This window comes from Falco punctatus (genome assembly GCF_963210335.1).
Source record: "Falco punctatus genome assembly, chromosome: 1".
NCBI classification, from domain to species: Eukaryota; Metazoa; Chordata; class Aves; order Falconiformes; family Falconidae; genus Falco; species Falco punctatus.
In genome coordinates, this window is record NC_137580.1 from 99,071,135 (window position 1) to 99,079,627 (window position 8,493).

The window sequence follows — 8,493 nt, forward strand, 5'->3', positions numbered from 1 at the left end:
AGTGAAGTGCATAATTCAACCCGCACACTGTGAGGTTTTGAGCATCAGGGCTGCATCCGTCAGGGGCACTCACAAGCGGGATGGCTCGCCCTGTACCATCCTTGCCCCACCATGCCCGCAGCAGGTGTGCACGGCAATGTTTGCCAGCGACAGCAGAGGAGCTGCACTACCAGCCAACGTCCTCATGGTGTCTGACCTGACACCTTACTCAGTGCTGGTCAGCAGGAACATCTGTGGGTTTGGGATTAACAGTGAGTTGTAAATACTGACCAGACCCCAGGCAGAGCTTCTTCATTCCATCATCCCTGCATTTCCAGGGCCAAATATGAGGCAGAGAAAAGGATCCTCCATATGCGCCTTGCCAAACACTCACAGATGCAAGCCCAGATGGCAGCTCCCACTCTGCAGTACCTTTTCCCTGTTCTTTTCATGGTGTCGGGAGCCTTCTTTGGTATCAGATGCTGAGCGTGTGTTTGCTGTTTATGTGCAGAGAGACTGTAGCTCCTCTTTCAGAACAGGGACAGGAATGGAAGAGCAATCATTTGCACTGATTGCTAATTTGATTACTTTTTTTTTTATTTTTTTTTTTTTTTTTTAGCTCTGGCATCAGCAGATCTATCTTTGAATATGAAACAAGGACATGGCATGTCAGCTTGCCTGCGTATTTTGACACCAGTGCTGCACCTTAGTTTGGACTGGCAAAGCCAGTCTCAGCACAGGTGAGTCTGGGATCCATCCCATCCCATCCCAGTGGCAGACAGCTGGTCTGCTGCTGCAGGCAGCTCTGCCTGCCCTCACCTGCCTGTGCTGCCAGTGGGGATGTGCCAGAGCATCCTGGGTGTGGCTGGAGCAGATCTCCTGCCTGACACCACACCTTTGGGTGGCCAGGGCATGCCGAGTCCCAGAGCAATTATTCAGCTAATTCCCATCATGTTGCAAATCGGGCGCAACGCCGCGCAGGCTGCTTTGCATCACGCTTGCACTTGCCAGAGAAATGTTAGTGATCCCTTGCCAAAGGCAATCCCTCCCGCAGCCAGGCCATGCCCATGCCAGACTAGCCCTTCCCGCGAGCGAGGGATGTGCTGGAGCGCCAGAGCGCTGACACCCTGTGCCGGCTGGCGTCAGCCGAAGACATCTGTGACCCCCCTGCCAGCCCTGAGGGAAGGGAATACCTGTCAGTGTGCCAGAGCCCTCAGATGTCTCTTTCTTACAGAGAAGATTTCGGGATAAAAGGTTCGGTCTAATTTATTCCATCAGTGTAACAGTTAAGCATTCAATTACAATATTGGAAACAGCTTTGCAAAAGAACAGCATAGGAAAAGCAGGGAGGGCTTGCTGAGCTCAGTGGTGCTGTGCATGTCTGTCACTGCTGAGCCAGACTGCCCCTGCCCCGCGAGCTCGTCCCTCCTGGTAGCTCACTTAGCTACAGGGGCCAGCTGTCACACACCTTCTGACACAGGGTTTTCTCCCCAAAACACAGAGGTGGTTCCTGTTGCCATTTCCATTAGAGGGAAATCTCCCTCCGGTGCTCCCACTTCTCCCACCCTGGGAAGCAGCTTCACAAATTGCTCACTTCATAGTCCAAGTTCTTGCAGAACTCCAGACGTTTCCCACCTTTCCCTTCTTATCCTGGTGCTCCAATAACCTGGAGAACAGAAATAAAGTTGGTTTTGAGACAGGTGAATCACTGAGCAAATTCAGCAAAGGTGAGGAGGAGACAGAAAGCTGCTGCTGGAAATGCGCCCCCAGGCAGCTCTGGCATCAGAGGAGGGAGAGAATCTGGGGAGAGAAGCTGGGACTGGATGACTGAGCACAAAAGCAGACGTACTGGAGAGCCTAGGACAAAAGGCAGAGCTGGGTGCACCAGAGGGTTGGGACCTGTGACCTGCATAATTGTGCCCAGCGCTTCCACTGCCAGAAGCTGCCCTGCATGGCTTGGGCATCCTCGTTCTGGACCAGTGGCCCACATGGATATCAGGACACTGGCTGCTGGACTATAGCCTGTGGATTATCGGCACTGACTTTCAGGAGCACTGAATTCATCCAGTTTAAATAAACAAATCCTGAAAATGGTGTTTGTAATTGAAATGCTGAGAGATTCTTATTGACAGCATCAGAGGGTGCAGTGTTGTAATAAGCAGTCCCTCCCAGATGCTAGGAGTTATTGAGGTTGCTCCACATCTATGACAGTTTAATCAGATCTTGAAAATCGGGGACATTATATTTTGCACCTGCTCATGGAAAAAAAATGAATGATGCAGCTCCCCGTCATGGATCTTTTATGCACAAAGCAGGCTACAAAGAGTACATAATTCAGAGGGGAAATGGAATTACACCATGAATGAAGACTAAGCCCAGAGTATGGTTGAATGTCACACTGGGTGGAAGAGGATCATCTCTTCTTTCCTCTTATCCAGCCTCAACAAATGAGATGCAGGTGAAATTTATGAAGGTTCTTCCACTTGCAGGGAAGAAAGGGGGCTGTAAGCAGCACCAGATACACCAGAAGATTTTTAGGAGAGTATTTTGGAGAGAAGTTGCCCTGGTTGGGATGGCCAGGACACAGGGACACATACTTTTTCTTTTCTGTTCCTTTTATAATCTGGGAGGATGTGAACATGCTTGCTTACTTCATGCATTTACCTATCCTATTGTCAGTACTTAAAATGCATGAAAAATACACAGCCAGGAGGTTTAAATACAAATCAGTTAACTTATAAGTGACCTTAACATCTTTGAAAGATTCTGAGTCCTTAGACAAGAAGGAAAATAATGGATTTACTTTTGATTTCTAAAGCACAACCCAGAGGTGAGGAGTGAATTCAGCAGAAATCAGAATGGATTTGCTTTCATTTTCCTGCGGAAGAGTAAAAGCAAAGATGTCAAAGAGAGTTCATCATTCAAGTGCATCATTATCTGTCCCACCTAGGATGTAGGAGACTTTGCCAGAAAGCCACTACCCGCAGAAAAGCCCCTTGGAGCCTGGTGTGGGATATTTGCATCTCAACAGTTCCCCCTCCACAATCTACTTACCACAGGGACATTAAATGTGTAGAAGCTCACATATGCAGTAGTCGCCATAAGGCAATAAACATTTACCCACAGTTTCCACAATCAGCCATTAGGAGCTGACATTGTTTTCTTTGATTAATCAGTGAACTAAACAGCTAATAATGTTGTTCTTAGAGGCTACTGCTACGTGTGCTCACCCAAAGCTCACGCACTGGGATACGCTCCTTTCCTAAAGCGGTGCCAGCAAAGGCATCGCTCCTCAGTGCAGGCAGATCCGCCTGTGCCATGCCTGTCCCTGAGCCCCCCAGCAGCAGCACTTGCCACTTGCAAAGCCCGAACAGTGACTTCTCGCTGAGCCCTGGTCATTGCCAAACCCTAGCACTAAAATGAGCTTACAAATGCTGCATAAATCCTGCTGAATAATGGCTGGATCTGAGGAAGCCACAATCTGGTCATGGAAAGAAAGGATAAAACATTCATGGCAGGTTATTTGTTCAGCTCTGCCAATAGAGATGGTCATGTCAAACCAGGCACAAAACTTCTGCAGCTTTGCTGGTGTTCAATATTCAATGTACAGGCCTTCTCTTTCCTCTTTGGCCTGCCCTGGGTGCAAGGAGATCAGATGAAGGCAGAGATGCCTGGGAGGAAAGGCCTTGCCAGCAGGTGCCAGGCCTTGCCTCTTGACCCAGTGGGGTCTCTAGACCAGCGTTGAGACCTCCTGAGAGGGTTCCCTGAGCAAGACTGGCTTACACTCACCCTGTCTGCCACTGGAGTCTCATCGCCATGGATCGTCTTTGTTTGCAGGAAAGGGAACCATTTTTGAGGACCCTGTCAGATCTGAGAGTGCTTTAGAGACTGTGCTGAAGAGCAGCATGATCTCAGGGGTGGATGCAAAAGGGAGGAGACCAAGGATGATGCCGTGTAGTCATAACAAAATATAACAAAGTAAGAAGGTCTCCTAATTCTCCTGCACGAAGGGTTCTGCGAGAAGGCTTTGAGCTATTGCTGAGCCAGAGGGAACAGAAGGTCCTTTCCCTGTGGGCATTTGTGCAGCTATTCCAACCCAGGCTACATACCTGGCTGGCTCACATGTCACCTGCTCTGGGTGGCCTCCTAGCAAGCAAGTGTGGGCAAAGAGCACAAAACCTGCCCGCTCCCCTCCGCAGCTAGCATTAGCACCTTCATCTTTCCTCTGCAGCTGCCTGCTTACCACAAGGTGTGGCATCCTGTGGGATGCTGCAGGGGCAGGGGCCAGCTCAGCAGCTGAAAAAGTGGACTGTAATGTCCTGACCCTCGGCGTGAGCCCCAGAGGCAGAAGCATGGTGGGACAGGAACCTTTTCCCACACTCAGAGGCTGCATTCCCTTTTTCTCTTCTGAAGGCCTGCAGTTTTTCTTTCTCAGTTGGAGCCAGTTGTCATCCTTCCATACATCCCACATTGACTTTTTAGTCCTCTGAAAGCCTTTTCATTCCTTTTCTGCCTTCCTGAAATAGCACATGCTTCTGCTGGCATTTTCCCCGGCTGCCACGTGGGAAGAAAGCCTACCCTCTTCAGAGATTTCACACCTCCAGGAGGAGGGTGTGCTTCCCATCAGAGAGCAGCCGCTGCTGGCAGAAATCTCTTCCTCTGCAGAAGTCCGCAAGCCCAGAAGGATTCTCATGGCAAATCTTTTCCCTTGCTGGAAAGATGTGATAACTCTTGGACAGGGTCTCTTCTAAAGAACTTGTCACAGGGGAGAACTCCACTTTGAAGTTCTTAATCCCACTCTTCCCACTGAATGAGGTCCCCAGGACAGAGAGCTCTCCGTTCTCCACAAAACTGAAACACTTGAAAAAGGAAAGCCTTAAATATTAATGGAGACTCTTGCACTGTTTTTGAGGAAACAGTGTGAAACAGAAGAAACACCACAGACGTGCGGTTCCCATGTAGCTGAGAGCAGGCATCCAAACATCTGCAACAAACCCGTAACCAGTGGCTCTGAGCTCCCTCCCTGGTTAGGGCTGTTTCTACAGGAAGGCTTGGTGAGGAGGCTAGAGTTGGCCTTTTTGGCAGATTCTGAGTTTTTCTTTATGGTTACAGGCAATCTGGCATCCTGGTAGCTGTGCATGGCAGACCTCACTTGTCCTTTGGTGCTAGAGCTCAGGTGGATGTTGGGATGCTATCCCGCTGGAGCAGAGCCTGGGGAGGGGCTGGCACAGAGTCACGCCACAGCATTCATTCTGGCCTTGGCACAAGTGTCGGTGGGAGTCCCATCAGATCAAGCCTTTCCTTGTGTCCATTTTAATGACTTCCAGCAGAGCCAAGAGCCTTGTTTTGTCATTTAAACGAACCTGTTTGTCACAGGCAGGAAGGCCCACCCGTGAGCCGTCCCTTCTTTGGAGAGAAATGCCGAGCTGTGTATGACGTGGGGCATCTTTAGGATAGTGGAAAGACAATCACACCCCCGGACCCTCACAGTGACAGCCAGCCTCTGCGTGCCCACAGCTACTGCTCTGCATTTTGAATCAAGAGACACTGATTCTGAAAAAAAACCCACCCCAAACAAAGAATTTCTCTGGCTTTATCTGTCCCTACAAGCAAGAACCAGCAAGGAGGGGAAGGGGAGCCACCGGCACTGGTGCTCTGCAGAGGTGTTAGACAAACATGTCGGTCAAAGCGCAGGAGCAAGGCAGTCCCATTTGATGCCTGCAGTGACCCTTTCTCTTGCATGTGTTAATACGGGCATGTTCGGTAAGCAGATTCATTCATCTTGTCTGCAAATGTTACTTTAAAACCAGGTGGTTCAGCATAAGAGACAGTTTAGAAATTATGTGGCTTTCTGACTGATGAGCTCCTTTACTGTTGCCATCATTCCCCTAATAATTATGCCCATGCACAGCTCTGCGTTTGATTGTGCTGGAAGATGGATTCACATTTCCTGCAGGCATGCTGGATAAAATGACTTCCGTTTCAAAGCTCTGTTTGCAAAGTTCCCTTTGTTCCTGCTGTGAAATTCCTGCGTCGAGCAGAGCCCATTCTGCTCCGAGACGCTTTTGAACACCATCTGGGTGGGTTCCCTGGGTTGCCTTCAGATTGTTCTCAGGATGCAGTCGGTGCTTGTCATTCAGGCTGATGCATAGGCCAACAAAATAACAACGAGAATAATGTTTTGGTTTAATCTGTCAAAGAAAGAAAAAAGAAACTCAGTTTGAGAGCTGGGCTTTGGGCACTCGGTCTGTCTTTCACCTTTTCAAATGTTTGCTCCCTGGACACAAGCCTGGCTGCCTGAATTGGACCCAGTGCTGCTGAAGTCAGTGGGCTGATACTGGGTGGCAAATAAGAGAACCAGGAGTCCTTTCCTCCCCATTTTTCCATCTTCAGAAGACTTCTTTTCCAATGTTTTTCATGTTTCCAGCACAGAGCTCCTGCCCAGTGAGGCTCCCCAGCTTTCTTGCACAAGCTGGTTGAATGTTTCCTTTGCTGGAAGGAAACCTGGAGCTGCCTGTGGGATGCTGGTGGCCCAGAACAGGCAGAGAGGCCTCTTGAGCATCTGCCTGCAGGACAACGGAAATCTGCATACAGCTGCCAGTGCCTGCTGTGTGCTGGCCAGGTGTGAGCCAGGCATGTGCTGCCCTGGGTAAGCATCACTGCCGGGAGGCTCAGAGAGGCACTTCACAGAACTGGGAAAAGGGCTGAATGCAGCACACAAAGCAAGCAGGTTGTCAATGGGACCTTTTGCTTCCCGTCTGTGGGCTGTTTTGGTAGCACTGCATGGTGCACAGCCCTCCTGTGTGTGTGGTGCACAGCCCTCCTGCCTATGTGGTACACAGCCCTCCGGCCTGCAAGGTGCACAGCCCTCCTGCCTGCACGGTGCACAGCCCCCCTGCCTGTGAGCAGGAGCAGCCCTTCAGCCAGGACTCCTGGTGACAAAGCCTGTTTGTTACCATTGCACAAGGGCAAGACAGTTTGTTTGATTGACAAGGTATCACTGCCTGGGCTTTTAGCAATGAAGGGAAACATAGAAAGGGAATATAAACATGTTTGTATCAGCTCAGAAGTACCTTTAAAATTAAACATTTGAAATGAGCCTTCGAATTTATGTTGGTATCAGAAGGTTCAGTAGTGGGATGTTACAAGTAGTCACAGCTCCAAGGACAGTGAATTCACCAAGGCAGAAGCAATGTGCAGGTCAGCGTGGGTGCAGCCATGAATAGCTCTTCACCCACCTCAGCTGCCAGAGCAGCACAAGGTGCATTAGAAACTTCCCATCCTTTGACTGGATACGGCCGATATTGCTTTGCTGATCTGCAGAGGTATTATTGTAGCGGGAGGCATCCAGCATCCCTGGGCCTGCCCTGGCCCCTTGCAGCCATGTCCTCCTTGGGGCTACACACCCCGGGATGGAGGTGAGGGGCAGGACCGTGCCCTCTGCCATGCGGGCTCGGGTGATCTCAGTCCCTGGAAGTGCTGGTCATCATGGATAAACAACTGCACTTTCCCAGGTACTAAAACATCATTCTCTTGAAGGCACTGCACAGTAAATTTGTTTCAGGCTTTTTTTGCTGAAATTTTGTCACTCTGACATGACTGTGGGGAAGAAACCTGCATTTAGGAGCTACATCGACTTTATATTTGAACAGTGTCATGGTGAACAACCGCATCCTCCTGTTTGTATCGATGCTAAACCAGTGCTGAAATACAGGTGAAAAAGAAATGCCTTTCTGTCCCTCATTTTCCATGTGCTCAGGCTCTGAACGCAAATGCTATATTCAGTAACGATGGCAATTAGACAGGACAGCTACATTGCAATTGTGAATGTGACAAAAGGAAAACAAAGCTTTTGGCTTACTCGGTGTGCAGGGGTAAAGGAACTATTGAGCATTTCAGGAAAAGTACGGGCTTACATGTCTTTTTTGACCTGACTGGCGCACAGCAGTAAAAAGGAGCACAAACCTTACCAGGCTGTATTGGACCGAGGTTTGTCTAGTCTTGTGACCTGTGCTTGGCAGGGACACGAACTGAAAGAACTCCCCATGAATGCACTCAAAAAGAACAAGTTCTGTTCTGCTCCCTTGCATTTAACAGCTGACACATGGAGCATCCACGGCCCTTTATGAGTTATTGCCCTTTTGATGGTAGCTGTTTGTGCTTTCATCTGCCTCAGCTGCTCCTCCTCCTGCCTGGCCTGTACTGTGCTTCCAACACGACAAGTATCTTGGGGCAGTGAGTTCCACTGGTTAACAAATATATTGAAAAATAATTCCTCCCGCTTGGCACTTTATGGTTGCTAAATGAAATGAAATATGTGATAGTTGGAAAGCACCATGTGTAGAGGGAGCAGAGTTTTGGACCCAGTTGATGACTGTTGTTATAGGAGATTGGAGCATGCCTTTCGTTTTTGTTTACTAACATCTTTATGAAGCCTTACTTGCAAAAACTACGCCCCAGACACTCTACCTTACAAATTTTCTTACGTGCTTCTATTTTATTTTGTTCACTAAG

At 49.1% G+C, this 8,493-nt stretch overlaps 1 protein-coding gene across 1 annotated transcript in view; it reads left to right on the forward strand.

Annotated features, from left to right (window-relative positions):
- Positions 1–8,493, forward strand: part of MN1 (MN1 proto-oncogene, transcriptional regulator) — a 290,178-nt gene that overhangs the window by 234,575 nt on the left and 47,110 nt on the right. The window lies entirely within an intron of this gene.